The 23025-nt window shown below is 36.1% G+C and overlaps 1 protein-coding gene across 6 annotated transcripts in view; it reads left to right on the top strand.

Annotated features, from left to right (window-relative positions):
- RIMS1 (regulating synaptic membrane exocytosis 1) overlaps positions 1-23025 on the top strand; it is a 502863-nt gene that overhangs the window by 451242 nt on the left and 28596 nt on the right. The window contains exon 1 of one of the 6 annotated variants that reach the window (XM_011957030.1): positions 15930-16066. The exons of the other annotated variants lie outside the window; for them this stretch is intronic. The gene's annotated coding sequence lies outside the window, so the exon portion shown is untranslated. Of the gene's footprint in view, positions 1-15929; positions 16067-23025 lie in introns of those variants that run through there. 6 annotated transcript variants of the gene reach the window in all.

The raw sequence follows: 23025 nt of genomic DNA, 5'->3' as shown, positions 1-23025 counted from the left end.
TAAGTAGTATATCAACAGGCAAAGAGAGATCCTTTCTTTATGGAACTTCAGCTTTTACACAGCCCTTTAATGCTCACCAGCTCATGAGTGCAAAATTATTGAAAGCTTTTAAAATAAAAGGCTGATTAGATTGGGAAAGATTAGGAATGTATTAACTAAGGAGGGCTTCCTGAAGAAAATGACATTTAAAGTAAAATATAAATATCTGCTTTTTATTCCTCAAAGTTTCCATAAATTTTAATGTGTTCTTAGTAATTCACTTTCTTCTCATCTAAAACAGAATTGTGAGAATTAAATACAATTTTAAAGGAGCATAAATATTTCATATTTTATATACATGGTATATGAAATGTAATTTTTTAGAGAATCTGTTTTTAGTAACATATCATATTGCATTTATCTTATTTATTCTTAGTTGTATCCTACACACCTCCCCAAGATGTAAAAAAAAAAAAAAAAAAAAAAAAATGCCATTAGTTCTGTTTTAAGCTTTACCTTTGTTTCCACCATTAAATCTTTAAGTCAGCACTGCCTGAAACCAGCAATCATTTTCCACTGAACTTAAATGGCTACTATTTTTGTTTTCACTCATCATTGACAGTCAGGTTTAGGTGATGCCAAACATTTATTTCATTCATTCCACAGATACTGATCAAGTGGCAGATAATTACTAATAAGAATGGCTAAAAGTTGTTCAGCCCATATTATGTAACTGGTCCTTTGTAAGGCTTATAATGTGTAGTGTCATGTTTAACCCTGTCAGCAACCCTATGACATTGATACGAGAGACTGTCACACAGAACTCTGAATATTGGCTGGATTCTTCAAGGAAAACACAGAAGCTGAGAGAAGTTAAGTCACTTAACCATTGTCACACAGCTAGTAAGTGGCAAAGAAATAATTAGAATTTTAGTCTGTGCCTGTAGCCTCAGTGCTTAACCACTATGCCATATGGCTTCAGTATGTTTAAAGTGCCATTACATACTAGTTAAATGTATAACTCTCTGTAAATATCCAGAATCTCCAGTGTCAGTGGTGAGCATTTTGTCATTTATAACCAGAAAAATATTTAATTTGGACTTCATTTTTTTACAAGGAGAAAATTATAACATGTGTATCTGTATAATTGTATACCCTAAGACTAAGCTGAAGCACACCACTATTTTTTCATCTTCAGTGATATGCCTCACTTTATTAGTCCCATTTACTCATCAGGAAACTGAAACAGAGAGGTATGTAACATGCCTGAGTTCACATCTTAAGGGCAGAGCTGGAATTTGAATCCAGCAGTTGGGCTACAGAGTCTGTGCTCTAAATGGGGTATGTCATTGAAGTTGGCCAAGGAGGTGGCACTGTCAGTGAGCCTTCTGACTCTGCAACCATTTTATGTACAACCATGCCAGCTTCTAGATAGACTATCCTAAACTGTTCAGAATGCTTCTGTATACTTACAAGAAAACTGGATTCATTTGTTCTGCTTATTTAGCTAATTCACTCATCCACAGGGATAAGCCTAATCGTAGATATTAATAAAGGCTGGGTTTATCAGGTACATACAATGAGTCATACTGGCACAATTCTAACACTTTAAAACAGGTACCATTATTATCATCATTTTATTTAAATAAGGAACGTAAAGCTCAGAAAGATTGATTTGCCAAGGATCACATAGCTAATAACTGCTACACACAGCATTTGTGTGGTAGAATTTATTCTTAGCCATCATACTATTATATCATCCCCAAGTAATTTGATATATTAGCTAACATAATTCTAGTTTCTATAAAACTTTACCCTAAATGTATAAAGGCTCACATTTAGTAAAATTATATTTTTTGTTAATTTAATAATTTGAGGCAGATGCTTGTGGCAGGTTATCAACTCTTCTCTGTGCAGTGGTTCAGGTGCCCAGGTTCTTTACATGTTATGCATTTTTGTCATTCAAATCCATATTGCAAAAGTATGAAAGGGAAATGGAGAACATATATCTGACTCCTAAAAGCCTTGTTCTAGAAGCATCACATGTCATTCATATTAATGCTCTATTAATGACAGTGAATCACATGGCCAAGCCTAGATGCTAGGGATGGGAGCCGAGAAATACAATCCGTGACTTAGCAACCACTTACTATGAATTGTTTACCTGGAAAGGGGAGAAAGTGTGTGACTCTCACACACACAACTTGAAAAGACTTTCATTATAAATAATGAAATCATTTGAGAGTTTACGTTCTTTTTTTTTTTTTTTTTTTTTTAAGATGCAGTTTCAATCTTGTTGCCCAGGCTGGAGTGTAACGGTGCAATCTCAGCTCATTGCAACCTCCACCTCCCTGGTTCAAGCAATTCTCCTGCCTCCTAAGTAGCTGGGATTACAGGCGACCAGCACCACTCCCGGCTAGTTTTTGTATTTTTAGTAGAGATGGGGTTTCACTGTGTTGGTCAGGCTGATCTCAAACTCCTGACCTCAGGTGATCCACCAGCCTCAGTCTCCCAAAGTGCTGGGATTACAGGTGTGAGCCACTGCGCCCGGCTGAGTTTAAATTCTTTTCCAAAGTAGAGTCTGAAAATACTGGTGCTTTCTTATGTTACTGTAAAAATTATGCACTGCCAATGTAACTTGAGAGCCCCTTTATCCCAGTTTCAAAACCTGTCAGAATCCAAAACTGACCCCACAATTTTTATTCATTCATCAGTTTTAAAATTTCCTGGCCTCTTTTGACTCTTAGAGTCCAGATTCCCCTGTTCAGTACAACATAGACTGCATAAAGTTTTAGCCATTTCCTTGCTTTGTAAAAAAATCAAAAACAAAAACAAAAACAAAAAAACCTTTGTATGAACAAACTTTATGAGTTTAATAGACTTTGATGAGGAAACTATTGGTCATGGGGTGACTGGAGGAAAGGTGATTGGGAAGTGGTCGTGTCACAAAGCACACATTATTTTGCTCTTTTTCTTTCTCTCTCTTCTGTCTCACCTCTGGTGCTCAGTTACTACTCCTGGCTTGTTTATGTCTACAAATAACAGACATTTACATTTATATATCATTTACTCTTCCAGGTTGTTTTATCAACACTATTTAATCTTCGAAACAGGCCTATGGAATAGGTTCTGCTAACATTTTTCCTGTATACAGTAAGGAAACTAAGGTATAAAGATTAAGTAACTGGGGGTTGGCAGAGCTAGTATTAAAACCCAGGCTTTGGCCAGGCACTGTGGCTCATGCCTGTAATCCCAGCAATTTGGGAGGCCAAGGAGGGTGAATCACCTGAGGTCAGGAGTTAGAGACCATCCTGGCCAACAGAGCAAAACACCGTCTCTACTGAAAATACAAAAATTAGCCGGGCGTGGTGGCACATGCCTGCAATCCCAGCTACTAGGTAGACTGAGGCAGGAGGATCACTTGAACCTGGGAGGCAGAGGTTGCAGTGAGCTGAGACTCCACTCCAGCCTGGGCAACAGAGCTAGACTCTGTCTCAATAAGTAAATAAATAAACAAACAAACAAAACCCAGGCTTTGTGCCTACATATTCTGTCTTCTTAGCTACTCCGGGACAGTTTTCTCACTATGGAAAATTCTAGCCTTAATTAAGAACTCTATTTTATTAAATTTACTTCTGACACTAAGCCAATTTTTTAAAAATTTTTGTATACACATAAAAGGTATATATGTTTATGGGATATATGAGATACCAGTTTTTAACCTACTCATGTATTTGCTGTAGTTAAAATAATTGTAATGATTACATAGCACGTCTTTAACAAAAAAAAAAGTAAAATGTGTAATATAATCTAAACTTTGGAATTGCATACATTTTGTGTCTTAGATGCTCTATGTGCTATGCCCAGTGTTACTTTTTAAGTGAGAGAGTTGCTATTGATTGATTTAACTATAGGAGACTTGATTTATTTGTAATTTTTCCTAGTACTCTTTTGCTATGTAGAATATAAAGATTTTGATGGATATATTCAGTTTTATTCACCTTATATTTGTAAACCCATAGTACATCTACGTAGCCACATCTCAGTGTAGTTGGCAGATCTCTTTGGTGCTTTAGACCTTTTGGGGGCTTGTTAACATAAGTCTAGGTCAAGAAGTAAGTCTAAACATCACCTGAGGTCTGCCCTGTTGCTGCTTTATACATAAAACCCAACTGCCAGTGTTGGATTTTACTTTTTTTAATTCATTTTTTGTGCTCAGTGGCATGTTTACATATTAAACATGTGAGGAATGTTCATAGACCTATATAGCCAAATTGGTGTGGAGAGAACTGTTATGTGTTGTAATAGTGCACTGAAAATGCTATCAACCAGTAAGGTAGACAATATCTTACAAAGGAGAATGAATACTTTCATTTTGTATACTTAGCTAAAACTTCATTTTCTGTTTTTAAACAACAGTTGTGTCACTTAATAATTTTTGACAAAATGAAAATATGGGTTAAAGGGACATACAGCTATTTTGTAGTCAATTCATAGTTGATTTTATATTGTCTCTAAACTTCATCGTTCAGTACTTACATAAAAATCCCTGTGTTACAGTTTATCATACCCTTTAAAAAAATAGTTTATTTAGAGGATTTACTTGTATTACAACTAAATCTTAACTTCTCAAAAGAAGAAAATATATGTATTTATATACTGTTATTAGAGCAAAAGTAACCTGGAAAATAATAGCATTACAATATATTTGGGGTTATAAAGATTTTTAAATTATTAAAAGTATTGTTTCTTGATTGTTCCTTTTTTCTTTATATCCAAAAGGCTAATTGTGTTATTCTTCTTTTGCATGCATGAAGATGGGTGAAAACACCTTTATAACAAGCAGTTGATTTTTTACACTGAAAAATTGTGCAGCAGTTATGTTATCAGGTTAGAGACTGCCACTTTGAGATGTTGGATATTTCCATCTCCTATTCTGCATGATATTTTAATAAACATACGTGTCTCCCATCTAGTTTCCCAGTGGTTTATTGCTTGGTTAAATGAATCATTGAGCTCTCTGAGAAGTCTTCTGACATGTCTAATTCTATACCCATCATTTATAACCATCCTTCCTTCCTCCCCCAACAATAACAAAAAAATCATAATGAGCATAATATCAGATTTGCTGATAAAACACACTTTTGATATTTCTGTGATTACACATAATGACTCCCACTGTTGATTCTCCAAAGATTCTGTTGTTGCATTCTAGATACTTATTTGGCTTAGATACCTCAAAAAGTACAAAGAATATTGTATATCATCATTGACATAATTCTTCCACATAATCTGGAAGGTGATTCCAGTCTAATATATTAAGCTTTCCTGTGATACCCCAAACATAAGTTAACATCATATATCCAGTCAGTTGACATAACAATCTCTAAATTATGTCCACTTTATGCTGACAACTGACCTTAATGGTATCTTCAGAACATAATTATTTCCTATCTTTGGAATGTATGAACTAAAAATTACTTTAACTTCAAATCACTAAGCTTCAAGAAGACTTGAAACTCTATGGCTTGCTTTTTGGAATTTGGAAATGTACTGCCAAGGTAAGTTTAAAAAAAAAAAAAATGTTCTGCGTTTCTTAAACTCTTCCACTTGAAGGCCTCTAATGGCAAAGGAAAGTAGTGTATATCTCCAGAAAGACAGAGCATAGCCTCAAACAGCAGCTAAAAGAGGAATATTCTTTTAAGTCTTCAATTTTATCTAAAAAATCATGAGACGTGGCCTGGCACAGTGGCTCGCACGCCTGTAATACCTGCACTTTGGGAGTCCAAGGCAGGTGGATCACCTGAGTCAGGAGTTCAAGACCAGTCTGGCTAACATGATGAAACCCTATCTCTACTAAAAATACAAAAAATTAGCCAGATATGGTGGCAGGCACCTGTAATCCCAGCTACTCAGGAGGCTGAGGCAGGAGAATCACTTGAACCCCAGAGGCAGAGGTTGCAGTGAGCCAAGATCGCACCACTACACTCCAGCCTGGGCGACAAGAGCAAAACTCTGTCTCAAAAATAGTAATAATAATAATAATAATAAAATGAGACTTTAGCCTTCTGTTTATCATATACTAATGTTTACTATAAAATTTTTCCAAAATATTTCAGTATAAAAGAGCATTCTTCTCTAAATTCTACATTTATCTTTGAGCTTCAAATATCTTCTGAAGCACTGCTTAATTCCTCCTATGAACATAATTCAGAATTTTAAAGCCAGGCATACATACCTGTGGGTGAACAGCAAAGATTTTTTTTGAAACTGTAGGATCTATGACTGTAGGATAAAACACAGCTGAATACCACAGATATCAAACTTCTTTTTACCTAGCACCAAAATTTGTCTGAACTATTCAGTAATTTGTATTGAGTTCAGTTTAGCCCGTGGGCCAAAGAATAAAGATTATTTTCCATGGAGCCTCTAGAGAAAAGAATTCCCTTTAACCTTCCAGGTTTGGGGTTGCTTTGATGTTTAATCCTCAACTAGGTTCAGTTGGAGGGTGAGTGGGACCAGCACTTTGGGCTGAAATGTTCTCATAGCAGCCCAAGGGCATCCTGCAGTCACCCCTCTTCACTTAGATGAAGGATCAGTTCTGCTGCTGAGTGGTGCACATACATGAACTGCACCAGTCTCTCATGCTGGGATAGGAGTATTTTATGGGTAGAATATTCTAAGGTATAACCAATAGACTTAGGGGATTGTTGTGTATGTGTGTTTACTTGTATTAGAATATGTACCATACTGAGGGTCAACAGACCTGGATTTCACGTGCCTCTCTGCCAGAGGCTAGCTGTATGACTTTGACAATTTTCTTTTCACCTTTTCAGCCAGTTTTCTTTGCAGCAGGATCATAAGATTGGATTCTACAGGGTCTCTAATACTTCCAAGCTCTACAGTCTATGGTTCTGTAACTTGTTTTTCACAACAGTGACTTCAAATCCTTCTTTGGTTTTTACATGTATGTGGTATTCAACATTTAGCACTTCTGTAAGCTTGGAACCAAACTTGCTCATAACCATATCTCAGTCATAATTCCACTTTTCTGAAATTTTCTGAAATTTGCATTATTGGTAATTAACAATGCTAAAAGTATCACCTAACTTTTTAATTTTTTCTAACTATGAAAATATATTGGGTCTGGTTATTCATAGAGATTGAGACATCAGAAAATAGCAGTTTTGGAGTGATGCTCAACATCTTTACATTTCACTTTTATGCAATTGTAACTTTCACACATTATACATTGATTTCAAACACAATCAATGGTCCCTGTTAGGAAGCAGTTCGTTTTCAACAGTATCACCACCTTGTCTGTACAGCACAGCAGAGTCCCAAAACAATTACTGGATTTATATAATTATATGAAATTGTTTTTTCCCTTTTGCTGCTCATAGAAGTGAGCAAAGAACAGAAAGAAAAAAAAGGTGCTGATAGATTAGAAGCATAGGTATTGTAAAATATAATCCAACAAAATACAATTAAAGACTATGACCAAGACTCAAGGTAAATAATGAAAGTGTTAGAGAAATCTTTACAATTCTGTTTTGAGGATCATTATTTCTGAAACATTTCAGTGAGTATTTTTCTCTTTTTCACTGAGTACTTTTCTCTTTTTTTTTTTTTTACTGACTATTTTTCTAATACAAAGTAAAGTTCTCATTTCAATGAGAACTGGAACAAATATTTTGAAGTGGCTGCTGAGATTCCAGAATTACTGGTTAGCAAAGACTGCTTTGATAAATTCAAGAGAATTTGTGTTTGCAAAATAGTACACTTACCAGAGATTACATGGGGACAGAGAAATAAGACATTTGTTTAAAAATTGTTCCTGAGATATGAACAAAGAAAGAGAGGAGTTAAGTTTGTCAAGGAAGAGCATGGGTTTTGAAATACTTATATTCTATTGAAAGGAAGATTTTAAGATAAAAAGATGAGAGAATCTAATCTAATAGCACCTGGTCTATTCATTGAAGGCAGGAGGGATCACATCCAGCAAGAGGAAAGACACCTTTTGCATTGTTACAGGAGAGAAAGAGGGAAAGAATAGATGTGGGAAGTTTAGTGGTGCAGTGATCTCAACCATCAGGCTCCAGCTAACTACCTAGGTGCTACCTAAGTCCACAGGTAGGTAGGTCTTCCCATAATACACTGACTGCTCTTGGGGCATAACAGAGCCTTAGCCATGAATATCAGATCAGATGAGACATCTTAAACCTCAAAGAGGCCACCTAAGGGTCATTCTTTAATCTCCCATTTATTGCGTTCTCTAGGCTTCATCGTCACTTTTAACTTACATCATTAGAAAGCAGTGTTCTGTGGTGAGCAAGTATATGCAAACCCACCCCCAAAGGCCAACAGAGCTGAAAGGCCAAACAAAGAGGCTAATAAATACAGTTTATCAGAAAGAATTATTAACTAGCAACTTACAAACAGAAGTGATATCTCAGGTGGCTGCAAGACGGTGGATCCTTGCACCAACCTCTGGAAAGAATTCTTCATATAGCAAACTTTTAATGTGCTGATCACATCTTCAGACTTTCTTACCAAATGACCACTGGGGAGATTAGATAAACATCTTCATGATTATCTATGCTGCGGGCATTGTTTAAAGATGTTACTGAGAACACCTTTAAATGTGGGGGTCAAACATCGGTTATTATGGTGGCTTCACTTCAAGATAGAATCACTCTTGCAATGCAACAGGCTGTTTCCCTGCAAGCAATTTGCTTTCATTTTGTTTTGTTTTGTTTTATCCAGAGACTGACCTTTCCAAATATCACAAAGCCAGTTAGGCACATCTTCAATGACCTGCCTTAATATTGACCATTTCACACTATAATATAAATAGCAAAGCTCATTAAATTAACATACAGCACCCATAGAGTCATCGAAACCTCCCTAGTACCAGAAAATTAATTGACTACTATATTTTGATGTGCATTTCTTTTAACTGATGTGTAAAATAGCAAAGGTTCCTTTCCAGTTGACAATTTCCCTTCAAGGGTCATGTGAGAGAAATAACACAACACATAAATCACAAAGTGCATCCCAAGGTTGAGTTTCAAAATACGTTATTATGTTTTAAATTGCTTTCTTCCCATGAACAGATATCTAAAGAATTATTGTCCAAAATCATGAAAACGACCCAATATATAAAATACTTGTTTTACCCAACTTTCTGACAGCATCGTGTACTCTTTTAACTACAGAGACCTTAAGATAGAGACTTATTACGCAATAGTTTTCATAGATTTCTAACACAAGTTGTATAAAAATTATCAGGTAGGTCTGTTTGCCTTAATTGGGGTGACTGGACTAAAATAGAAAAATTTACAAGTCAGAGTTTTGTTCACCCTCCAAATTCAAATTTTATAGCCATCTCAAACTGCCAAGCAGAGACTAGTTTCTGCTAACACACTGAGTGACTCCTACATTTCATCCTGTCCTCACCATACCTTGAAAAGCAGGAAGTAGCATCTAGCTTTTGTAGTATTTTGATTTGCATCCAGTAATAGACTATAAACACCCTGTGAATAATCATAGTTAATGCTAATTACAAGTTTCTATTTTCATAAGATTAATCTGCTCTATTTATCACATACCTTCTGACCAGAGCACTGTGTCTTTTTGTACAGTAGTCTGCCTGTTAGCATCTGTTTTCAAACATATATGGAAATGTTATTACTCGGAATCCTTATTTGTGAGAAAATGCCAAAGGGTCTACAGTACACTGTTATTCAGTGGATAAATCTATCATTTCCATTCCTCCCAGCAAACTGAGCAATTTCCACTTTACTTAAAAAGAAACTTAAACAACTTACCAAAAGTTGTATCAGTGCTAGCGTTTGGATTTAAATCTAGATTTGCACTGAGTCTTAATAAAAGGAAAATATATATCTACATGTATATGTGTGTATATGCATACTATATTTATATATTTAATATATTCTATGCTATATATATGTATACTGTAGATATTTTTACTATATATATATAAAAAACCATGGAGACAGTCGAGCTATCTAAATAAGATAGGAATAAAGACAGCGTTTTACTTGTGCATAGTTCTTTAATACTTAATAAATATTTGACTAAATGTATTCTAATTACAAACAACTCTAGGTGGGAACATAATAATGGGTACAGTGGATATGTTTTCTAGCCTTAGAAATCCTGTTTAAGTGGCAGGTTTTTTTTTTTAAAGCTATTTGGAAACCATATTATTCTCAGAATTTGGATCATGAGATCTTTTTATAAATATTGGAGAACTTTAGGGAGGCTCCTTTTTGTAAAGTGATAACTTTTTGAGTAATCTTCTGTAGTAACTGGGTATTACTTTCTTTTATTTTTTTTATTTTTTATTTATTTATTTTTTTTGAGACACAGTCTCACTCTGTTGCCCAGGCTGGAGTGCAGTGGCACAACTCAGCTCACTGCAAGCTCCATCTCCAGTTCAAGCAATACTCCTGCCTCAGCCTCCCAAGTAGCTGGGATTACAGGCACGTGTCACCATGCCTTGCTATTTTTTGTATTTTTAGTGGAGACAGGGTTTCACCATGTTGGCCGGTCTGGTCTCAAACTCCTGACCTCAAGTGATCCACCCACCTCGGCCTCCCAAAGTGCTGGGATTACAGATATGAGCAACTGTACCCGGCTGGTATTACTTTCTTATTGCTGCTATAATAAATTAACAAAAATCACAAATTTTATATCTTATTTCAGAGGTCAGAAGTCTAAAATGGGTCAAAGTATTTTCAAGTATTTCAACTATTTTCAAAGTATATCAATAACACAGTCAAGGCTGTGTTATGAGCTTGGTGCAAAAGTAATTGCGTTTTTTGCAATATCACCCTTAATTAATTAAGAGTAATGATAAATACCACAATTGCTTTTACACAAAACTATTACTTCTGGAGGCTGTAAGAAAGAACTTATTTTCTTGCCTTCCTAACCTCTAGTGGCTGTCCACATTCCTTGACTTCTTTTTTCTATCATCAAAGCCAGCAGTGGCTAAGGAAGTCTTTCTCACATCATTTCTGCCTCCCACTTCCTTTTATAAAGACTCTTGTGATTATATTGCCTTCACTCAGATAATCCAGGATAACTTTAACTGTTTGGCAAGCTTAATTCCATCTGCCAACACAAGTTCCCATTGCCATATAACATAGCATACCATGTTCATAGGTTGTAAACATTAGGACATGAACATCTTTGGAGGACCACTAATTGTATTGTATTGTATTGTAATTTTTGGCCCAAATTAATGGTTTTATTTCCATCTTTAATTCTAGCAGAGGATTCCAAAGCAGACTGATACCCATGGATATAGTTTAAATGTAACAAAGAGTTGTACTATATATACTGAGAAAGGGAAAGGGATTTTTGTTTTCATACCAATCTTTCCCTAGGTCGCAGTTTCTGAATAGTAGAAACTAAACATACTGTTTTCTTACCAATTTAATTTAGGATGAAGTAGTACAAGTTTTCTAATCAACCACTTAAGTTTTCTTTAAGGAGAAAACATAAAGAAATTTTAAAATGAGTATTAACATATTTATTAGTGGACTGGCTCCGTCGTTCCCTTGCTCCAAGTGTGGACATCAGGATATGGAGGAGCATTATTTTGCTTACCAGAGACAGATTTAGGTTTTATAGGGTCTGAATTTTGTGGAAAGCCCTCTTTAAGAAAATGAAGAAACAAAATAATACATAATTAGACACTAAAATTTATACTTATGTATAATGAGGGGGGAAGACAACAAAATACAAACTTTAAAGAAAGCAAACTGCATCTCACTTAATCCCAACTAATTTTATCCCCAATTGTTTAATATACCCACATAGTAGATTATGATAAAATGCTTCATTCAGCACTTCTATATTTTTTGACTAAATTAAAAATAAATAGGTAGAACTCTTGTCAACATTTTGTCTTCAAAGTTTGATTTCTAACCATCTCTTCATCTTTATTCATTTTTTTATGTCATTTTCTCTATTAGTTCAGTTGTTCAATTCCATGTGTTCTGGGAGATGCAGCACAAAGAATATGACATTTGGGGCCAGAAGACCTTGGATCAAGTCCCCCCTCATTCATTCATTCAAAATATATTTATTAAAAATCTGGTACATGCCAGGCACTATGCTGGGCTTAGAGAATACAGTAATAAGCAGGACAGACACGGTCCTTACCCTCATGGATCTTATAATGTAACAAGAAGACAGAAACAGGATGGTCATCTCAAGTCCGTTAAATGTTATGAAGGGGTATAGGGCCCTGTGAGTGTCCTACATGGGGACTTAACCTAGACTGGTGGCAATGAAGTCTGCTACTCCAGGACCTGAGGGATGAGGAAGGGTGAGCAAGGCAGAAGGGAATAGTGCAGGGGAAAGAAGAGGACCACATACAAAAGGAATATTATAGATAATGACCTGTGATGGAAAAGGTGAAACTAATTTTAAGGAAGTAAAAAAATGTCAAAACAGTAGAGTTAAGGGAGAAAGAGAAAAAGTGGCGCAAAAACATTCTTAAGAGCAAGTTAGGGCCAACTCCAATAAGACTTTGTGACCATGTTTACAATTTTGGTTTCATCTAAAGTGCAGTAGAATGCTGTTGAAGGGTTTTGAGCAAAGATGATGCATAATTTGGTTCGCAGATTTAAAGTTTTTCCTGTTTGCTTTGGAGAATGGAGCTGGGGCAAGAGGAAATGGCAAGAGTGGATGTAAGAAAATGAGGATGAAGAGAAATATTTGGAGCTGAAATATAAAGACAAGTTAATTAGCTTCTAAAAAGGATTCCGATATGCACGCGTTTTCATTGACAAGGACTCTTTTTTTGAAAATATTATTTATTAAGCACTACTGAAGACATGCAAAAAAGATCGAAAGCGTACCTCATTGGCTGTTTGTGTGCTGAGATTCATTTGGCCTGTTTCTTTAACCAGGGGTTTGCATTTTATTTCAAATTGTATAATGAAAACAGTTTCCCTAAATATGGGCATTTCAGGCGTCAACCAACTGGTAAAGGGCATAATTGGGGTATTAGAAAGCTCCTTCTCAAATCACACCAGGCTTTCTTTAATTGATTTTAAAGACTATTTGATTTAGTACTTGGTGGTAGTGTGGGGGAGGCAGGGCAACTTCATCCCACACAGCTTCCCGTTCCTGTGGGCTTAAACATTCCAAGACTACTGATCCTACTGATCCTAGAGGAACCGTGCCTTCCTCACCAGATTCCATGGAACATGAGGTGTCTAGAGATGCGTCGCCTGGCATCCACTCCTCCAATCTGGGCCTTTCCTTTTGCCTTTTCATGCTTGGCAATAGGTCAAGCCCTCTCTTCTACTTCTATTAAAATAATTATATTCTGGCTTGTCTGTTTTTCTGCTGTAATATTGCCAGTGACATTATCACTTGTTTTCTTTGTAGTTTTTGCGTATCTTTATCCAGGTTTTTACACTTTTTTGTAAAAGCTTACTGCCCCGTCTGATACTTTATAATGAGGAAATGTATCACTGGGATACATTTCTCTGTTGATCAAGATCTAATTACACCTTTAAAAGTAGTCAAGATGGATAGCCATATAAAAATTATTCCATAGAGCATGAGTATCTGAAGGAGACTGTACTCTGTGTGCAGTCCCCACATGCTACCTGTGTAATGTGAGTCGTTTATAATCTATGGCAAATAAAAGTTATGTCATTCTAATCTTTATAAAATACTAATCAATTGACTAATTAATGAAAAATTCTCTTTTTCAAATATTGGCTAAACCACATAGCCCTCCAGCCTTACAAAGTAGAGTAAGCTTCTCTTTGGCAACTGTGTTGGTCATGCTCCCCTGAAAACAGACCCTGAAACAAAGATTTGAGTGCAAGTAGTTTATTTGAGAGGTGATCCCAGGGAAGCACGAGTATTGATTGTAGGGAAATGAGACAGGGAAAGGAAGTCAAAATGTGGTGGTTAATTTTCAGATTTCTGCTGTAGGCAATTGGGGTTTTATGGGAGACTATGAGAAGTGTTTCCTCTGAGCGTGAGGAAACTGTAGGATTTATCCAACATCTCTCACTTGTCCTTGGCGATGGGACTGCTTACAGAGTCTTTGACTTCTTCAGGCCTGCTTTCCTTATGTTCACAGCTGACTACACAATTGGAAGAAACCCTCAGCAGAGGGTTGGAGGTGCTCCCAGTAAGACAGCATCCTTGCATACAGAACAGTGAATGTCAAGGGGGCATAGCCAGGAAACCAACAGCATCTGCTCCTGTCGCCTTCTACCCAAGGTCTCCACCTAATTATGTGGTTTGGTCTTCGCACAGAGGTGCCCAGCCAGTGAGGGGCTCTAAGGCACAAAAGTGCTCTGTGCCCAAACACAAGTTCTATGAGGTTATTTCTATTTCTAATTTGTTCAGATTTGCAGTATGTGCTTGAGGAGGCCATTCTTTCACCTCCTTTCTCTGTGCCTTCTCTTCTCTGCTGGGGTCTTCTGGCAGGATTTTAGCACTGTTTATATTCCACCTTTGTTCAGGGCACCCTACCATGGCATTCCACATGAATATGGCAGCCTTCTTTAAACCCAGATAAATACTCCAAGTTCTGAGAGGCAGATATGTTGTTTACCAAGGTACCAGTAAGCTAAACTTTTGAGTTACATAGACTTCATCCCTTGCCATTTCAATTTTAGTAACAGTCCTGTCAAAATTCCAAAATATCACTTGCAGTTTTGAGGCAGGTTTAATTTAACTTGTATTGCTCTACCACTTATATGTCTATTGACTATATAATTTAGCATCCAAACTGGAATATCTTTGTGAGTAAAAGAGGGACACCATTAGTAATATGCTAAAACAGGCATAAACCAGGATTATCCTGGTTAACCATGAAAAATGATCACTCTTGCTGACTTTTACCCTTCATGCTGTTGACACAGCCCTGGAGGGAAAAAGAGGAAAAACAGAACACTCTAGACTCTAATGTTTTTAATTCCTTAGTGCCATTATGGAGGTGAGGAGGAGCCACACAGAAATATGCTCTTGTGGTACAATGATCCTGTTGTTTCCATATTCCCTCCGTGAACATGATGATATAAAAAGAGCTTAAAGAGCATACACACGTTTGGAGAAGACAGGCCTTAGAATTTGCTTGTGTTTTGGGGGGTTTTGTTTTTGCTTGTGGTGGTAACTTTGCTGCTTACTACTTCTTAACTCTCTGAACTGAGGTTCAAAAAACATAGCAATACCAATACCAGAGAATTATGATGAGGGTTAATGGAAATGTGTGTAAACCTCTAAGCATAAGGCATAGTATGTAAAAAGTGCTCAACGAAAGTTGGAACCTTTTTTTTCTAAGCTTTTCCATTTCCAGCGTTCTAGTGTTTTTCTCCTGGCAGGAGGGCGGGACCTGAAACACAGGAAAACCAGCTGAAACCTATCAGTGTTTAATAAGTACATATTGCAAGAGATAATTTTGACAGCTTAAGTGTATTAAATGTGTATTACAAGTGCCAAGTGAGTACAACACAAGAGATCGATATGGAACCTTCCCCTTAATTGTGTAAAAACCTTTTAAACAAACCTATCCTGGAAATCGTGTATTAGCCCTGAGTTTTATTTCTCTGAGATTTCTTACCTAATTGGAGAAGCTATATTGTATTTAATAAAGTGAGCAACATATTTTCATTTCATTTGATTTAAATGTCTTTGTTACATAGTTTGTTTAAAATGTTGTGACTGTGGCAGTTTTCAAATTATGGCCCTTTAGCAGTTTTCAAATTTAGAAGATGACAAATTTGCTTAGTGATGTTACACTTTATGGTCTTACAATAAGCTATAGAAAAACAGCACTGTTGACAGAAGTAATTTAATTATATTATGTATATGCATGAGAAAGAGAGGGAGTCGGGAGGGTGAGGGAGGAGGAGAGAGAATGAGAGAGAGACAGAGAAGACAGTTCACAGACAGCTCAGACAGATATTCCAGCCAGAGACCGCACAAGTTATTTAAACCAGGACAAAGCTTCTTTGGCGTTCAGTTTTCCCCAGAGAACAATTTAATGCTGATGCTTAATTTTTTCAAGATAAACAAGGTAAGTCTATGTTCCATGTATGTATTTACTAAGTTATAAGGGGAGTTTGTTAATTTATCACTTTTCATAAAACCTAGTCTCAAAAGCCAAATTTCTGTATTTGTCTGAAGCTATCAGTGTTGTTTAACAGTTTTCAAAGGTAGTATTATACTTCAGATTGCAAATAATTAAGTGAAAATGAAAAAACATAAAAATTACTATGCAGCGGATGAAATAATTAAAAAATGATGTTGCAACAGCAGATTTATTTATAGCATTGTAATATCCAAATACGATTAACTTTAAAGCTAGACTTACAGGATTTTAAAGCTGAATTTGAAGTTGAGCAGTCCTTAAACTCATTACTACCAAAACATTAATCTTAATGGTATCATAAAGTTAAATTTTTCTTTAAAGTAACTTTATTTTTATTTAAAATTTGTCAACTAAACTGTATATAATATAGCCCTTTTAGGTACAATTCAGTGCAAATATATGAGCATTTCTCTTGGAAATTCAGAAGTATATTTACTTTGCATTTTGAAATTATCAGTCACATTTTTCTATTTAGGCTTCCAAAATGTTGCCTTTTACTTTGTTATGTTCAGGCAAGGATCAGGGAATTGTCAGCTTTTAGATCCAAAGAAAACATATGTGTTAATAATTTGATAAAATTTCAAAAATGGATTTATTTTGTGCTTTCAGAAAATGTGTGGGTAGAAGTATAACCTGATAATTTATTTCTAGAATCATTTTCTTATTCACTGATATTCTGATGTCACAAACAGCCTGGCTGAAATTGAAAGTGTACAGTTGTCACCACTAGAGTTTGAAAAGGACAGTCTTACATACATATATATTCAAAAACAGTGCTGTTCTCCAAAGACTAAACATATAATCTGTGCAATAATATCCATATTTATCAGTAACTTACTTTCTTGCTTCTTTCTAAAATAACTGTCAATCAAAATATGATGGAGAATACTTTTGCAAATGAAGGGCTTTATAGATTATCCAAGAAGAGTCTTCTACATGTTGCTTGTGTTTTATTTATATATTTTTGTTTTATATTCTGAGTAATACTTGTATTAAATTAATTCCTAATTTCAGTTTTATTTAATAATTACCTTCAGAAGCAGGGCTTATCCATGGAATAATGGTATAAATATGCTTAGGATGGCTTTAATACATTTGTAATTTATATTTTTCCCTCCCATAATTCCAATTTAGTTTCATTCGTCTTGAAAGGAATTGTAACATCTGTTTGGTTTTATGCCATCATCGTGCTTAACTAACTAAGTAAAATGTCCTCTTATTTCTTATCTGTGCTTGTTATAATATTTATAGACAGCAATAAATTATTTTTCTACCTTGGTATAAACTTGGTGTAAGACTAACAGTACAGAATCAGTGTTGTCTAATTTTTTTTTTTGAGACGGAGTCTTGCTCTGTTGCCCAGGCTGGAGTACAGTGGCGCTATCTCGGCTCACTGCAAGCTCCACCTTCTGAGTTCACACCATTCTCCTGCCTCAGCCTCCCAAGTAGCTGGGACTGCAGGCACCCACCACCACGTCCAGATAATTTTTTTTGGTATGTTTAGTAGAGACAGGGTTTCACCATGTTAGCCAGTATGGTCTCAATCTCCTGACCTAGTGATCTGCCCTCCTCGGCCTCCACTTTGGGCTTCTTTGAAGATACATACACAGTTAATGTTATAAGTTTTAGTTAGTAAAATTCAGTCACCAGCTCACTCAGTGAAGATGTGGTAAGCACCAGTCTTCACAAAGCACTCTGGCAGGAGTGTGTTGAGGGGAGAGATTTAGAAGCATATACATTCAGATGACAAGTTAGATAAAAGGGAAAGATTTTATTTAAAGTTTATTGCATTAATCTGTTTTCATAGAGTAGTTCATGGTCGATTATTTATTTACAGGGAAATAATATAGGAGTTTAGAGAGCAGTATCACTACAGCTTAGGGTGGCCACACTTGGTTGTTGGGGGAGATGTTTTGAGGCAATCTTAAAGGATTGGTAGGGGAAACACAGGAAAGGACATCCCAAGTAAATGGGATAAGGAAAGGCTTGGAGGCAGAACGTGTCAGCTCATGCAGAGGAAACAGTATGTAACTAGGTTGGTTGGAGCAGAGGTTTGCTGTCAGGGAGTAGGAAGAGGTAAATATGGCAAAGGTGGTGTGAACCTAGTATAGGAGCACAGTAAATGTTATGCTCGACTAGGGGAGAACCAGTAAAATTTGAACAAGAGATCAATATGCCATCTCTATGCAAATTAAGCTATTATGGTTGTACAAAGCCAATTGAAATGATAAGAATCTCAATATGGGAAGGCCAATTGAAATAAGAAGGGAGGAATAGGTAGAGGAGATAAGGCAGTTAAGATTAACAGTCATGTTTTGATAGTGAGAGGACAGCAGTGCCTTTACCAGAAATGGGAAATTCGTAGGAGGCCAGTTTGGGTCTGTATATCTCAGTCAGATTCTAATCAGTAAAGCAGAATCTGTAGGAGATGTATATTAAAAGATGTGTTACAAGAAACTGCCTTATATGACTGTGAGAAGTGGCTAGGCAAGTCTGAAATCTCTAGGGCAGGTCATGAGAGAAGGGTACACTAGAGCTCTCAGGCACTGGCTGAAGCTGCAGTCTGCAGGTAGATTTTCTCTATCAGGGAAGCCTCAACTTTGCTCTTAAGGGCTTTCCACTGATTGAACCAGGTGCACTCAAATTATCTGAAATAATCTCCCTTACTTAAAATCAAGTGATTCTAGACTGTATTCACAGCTACAAAATACCTTCACAACAACACCCAAATTTGCGTTTGATGGAAAAGCCAGATTAACTGGCAACTGTAGCCTAGCCAAGTTGACACACCAGAAAACCCCAAAGTGTGGTAAACACTAAGATGCTAGTAGGATTTCTAGGTGAAAAGCGTCCAGAAAGCTATTGGAAATTAAGATTTGCAACTCATGAAAGTTACGGAGATTAGAGATACCACCCTGGGACTTATCCATGTGAAGAGTTAAGGAGATCCTCAGAGAGTTAAGGAGATCTCCGGAGAAGGCTGTAGAACTTCTGCATCAGAGATGAATTCTTGGAAGAAACCATTTTTGAGGGGCAGAAAAAAGAGTTAAAGACAAAGGGAAAAAAGATTAAAGAGCTAAGAAAAGAACTAGAAGAGCATATAGTCATAGTTGTTCCTCTGTTTGCCATACTTTCTCCCTGTTTTCCAAGATTTAAGGGGGGGCAGGGAACACAGCATTGGTTCCCCTTTTTTCCACCTGTATTTGGGGTCCTTGCTACCAACATTTCGGACAGAATTTGCCCTGATAAGAGGCTAGTGGTTTTATTGTGAACTTTGAAAGTACGATTCAAGTAAGATTGTTAAAAGGGATTCCAGATCTCAGGTATTTCAAGACGCAGTAGATAATAATGAATTAGAGGTACAACTGTAACGATTACTTAGTGAAAAGACCACTCGGGACCTTTGCCCCCACAATCATGAATGCCCTTTGCCTTTCTCATCTGTCTAGCAAGTTATATTTAACTTTCAAATTATAGTTCAAGTATCTCCTCCCCAGCAGGAAGTTCTTTAACTTACCCCAGGAGAGATGCTAACTTGATCCCCTGTCTCATCTCACTTAGGAATATTTTTTACTTCTGATCCTACTGAAATAGAATTGCTTATGTGGTTTCCTTTCTCCCCCACCAGGTTGTAAGTGTCTTTTAATTTTTAATCTACAGTGCTAATAACAATACCACTTAAGTGCTGCATATGTATTTGGGGAGTGAAGGTATGAATATTTGTACATGTATGGATAGCATTTAGAAAGCAGACATAAATATAAGCAGCTTGTGAAAAAAGAAATTTGGGGAGTACTGGGGCTTAAAGAGTACAAATAAAGAGAATAAAGTAGAGAAGAAAAGGAAAGCAGGGAACTATGTGATAGGAATGCTGCAGAGGAGGAGGAGGGATACCATTCTCTCAGTACAGAAAAGGAGGAGTGGTTTGATGTAGAGAAGGATGTAGTTGGGAGGAAGTATGAGAGAAATCTGCCTTCCCATGAAAGTTAAAGACAAATGGATATGAGAAAATGTGCCTTCTCCTAAAAATATGAGATTTTTTTATATGAAAAACTTGAAATTTTCAAATTATATTTGTCAACTCTGATCAAAAGCATTTAAAGTATTTATAACAATGAAAGCTGTTCCTTTTCTGTCATATCTCTATGTGTTTGTGTGTGTGTATGTGTGTGTGTGCTGTGTGTGCACATGTGTGGTTTGGAGGGTCTATTATGGGTGGTTCTTACGCAAATTTATTTAATTGATATTTCACCTGTGTGTGACATCCCCCCAGCCATATGCTGTCATAGGATTAATTACAAGCACCAGTAAGTCAAAATATGTGTCCTTGAAAAAAACTCATGGATTATTACTCTGGTAAAATAACAGTACTCTCCTGGAGAAACATGATTTCTGCAGATGCTAAGATGTGTAAGCAAACTGTCATCCTGTTTTTCTTTCTAGTAGAGCACTATTATGACAATTTTAATTAAGACTTGAAACTTTGTCCATATTTGAATTTTACAGTTTTATGTTTATTTGCATATGTAGTTGAAGTGTGAAGTATACCCTGAAAAGTTGACTAAATTCTCTCCCAAGGACACCAGAAAGGTGGAAGGAATCAGGAATCAATTGAAGGCCAGAGTTAGGAAGAGAGAAATGTAATGTGTTAGGTCATGTCCTGAAGTGCTGGCCAGCATTCAAGAGGAGGTTAGGAGGCAATGGGCAGGACGCAATCAGTCACTGTGTAGATAGACAAGCCCCTTAGCCATAGTTCACCTGGTGCCTTTTAAGGTGAAAAGCTTTTGGTAACTTGGAGCTAGAACCCCTGAATTTGAGTTCTGATTCTGCCATTTACTGGCTATGATCTCAGCAAAATCATTTAACCTCTCTCATCCTTGGTTTCCTCATCAAAAAAACTGAAAATATTTATCAAAGTGGAATTCTTTGTGAATGAATATAATTATTCTACTATGGGTTGCAGTCTAACTAGGGGACAGTCTAGATCATCTTGGGCTCACAGCAAGTCGGAATGTGGAGTATTAGAATAAAGGCAGCAATCTTAACAGCTGTTTCAAAACAAGAATCTAAAATACCTGGGCCGAGGATTCTGGGCCTGTGGTTCTAGAAGCCTGTTTGAAATTTCCGGATCAGAGTCAGACCTCATAATCTGTGTTGGACAAGCCATAAATGTGTGTTGCTGAGAATGATGACTTTTCATATCAATATTATATTGTGTGTGGTTTCTTGAGAGGAAAATAAAAGATAAAAGTATCTCATTCAAAAAATGAGATTGATGATACATATTTCCATGGTATTTAACCTTTACAAAATTATCTACCATTTCTCATCAAAATTGTTAATGTACTTCTGAGATAATTTTTTTTTTGCCATGCTTTCTAGGATTCCATCTTTTTAATATTTTAAAGTTTTTTTGTGTTTAACTTAGCAAATGGTAGGTGATACATTAAAATCTACAAAAATGCTCTGTTTTCCTCAGATTGATTTAGAACTTGACTGCTTATTTTCTTTCCAAAAAATGTGAACTTATTGTATAGAGAAATACAGCCAAAATCAATTTACCAAGAATTTAGAGTAAACAGGGACATACAGTACTTTTCTCCCTTTTGTACCTTTGTAGGGGCAATTTGAAGGAGCATACTTAGGAATTAGGTTTGCAAACAAAATCTCCCTGTCTCTAAGAACATCAGAAAGAACTAAAAGTGATTTCTCTGGACTGTGTCTAATCTTCAGTGATTGGTTTGCTATTCATTGTTGGGAAACTATATATGGCTGCCGCCAAGTTGCATGACCTGTTACATAACCATTTATTGAAGCAGGGAGATGCTAAAGTCACTGGAGGTTGGACTTGGCCTGTTAAGAGTGTGAACAAATGGAGTATAACAATGTGTGTTATTTCTGAAACAAACAATCCTGGGAATAAAGGACACAGTCCACTGCTTCCATAATAAGACAATTCTTCTTTAAACAAAATTAAAATTAAAGTTTTATCTACAGTAAAGGTCAAAGACTTAGAAGTGGAAAGATTAAGGCTCTAATTTTCATTGTGTTGGTAAGGAGCTAAGTAACCACAGGCTAAGGGTTTAACCTTACTGCACCTTGCATTCTTTGAGCAGACTTTGGATTCCATCATTTATTTTTAAGGTTTCAGTGCTAAGTTTCTGATCTATTCTATTCTAAAATGGATCAATTTAACCCACCTATAATTTGAATTTCAGGGTTTTCAGCTCAGTGCTTATTTTTAGTACTGCTTTAATATTGCATAAGCCAGTGTTTAATATTCTTACAAATGTACACCTGCTCTAATGAAAAAGTACCAGATTTGTTTTTACCTTGTGAATTACAGTGTTTTCCTTCACAGGAAGAGTTATCAATTCCACATTCATGGCCATGTTCATTCATTCCCACTTATTGAAGTGTAGCTGAACCAGAATCAAACATTTTTGTGTGTGATTAACACTGAACATACCTCCTACTCCTCAAACTATCAGGATTGTCATTTTTTATAGTCAACTTAGGACAATGCCTTGAGAGTAATAAGCAAACTGGAAAGAAGGCAGAAAGTAATTGATTCTGCTAAGGATGTCAAATTAGAGTCAGTAATATGTTCTCACTCTTATCTCTCATTTTGTTAACATTTTCATTCATTAAAGCTTAGACATCTGCTTGGGCACATTTGTTTTTCTCACACAGAATCATTAAATACTGTACTTAAAGTAATTTAGTCAATTCCTTAAGTTATAGTAATGCAGTTTTGAAGATTGGTAAACCTTACTCAACCAGATTTTTTCTTCACCAGTATACTTTTTATTGTATTGCATATTTCAAGTTCATGTTCATCTAATTTTTAAAAGATGAGTAGTAAAATGAAAACTAAAGACCTA

Source organism: Colobus angolensis, unplaced genomic scaffold (genome assembly GCF_000951035.1).
Source record: "Colobus angolensis palliatus isolate OR3802 unplaced genomic scaffold, Cang.pa_1.0 Scaffold431, whole genome shotgun sequence".
In the NCBI taxonomy this organism is placed as follows: Eukaryota; Metazoa; Chordata; class Mammalia; order Primates; family Cercopithecidae; genus Colobus; species Colobus angolensis.
The sequence above is the reverse complement of the archived record's forward strand: the minus strand, read 5'-3'. Positions and strand labels throughout refer to the sequence as shown.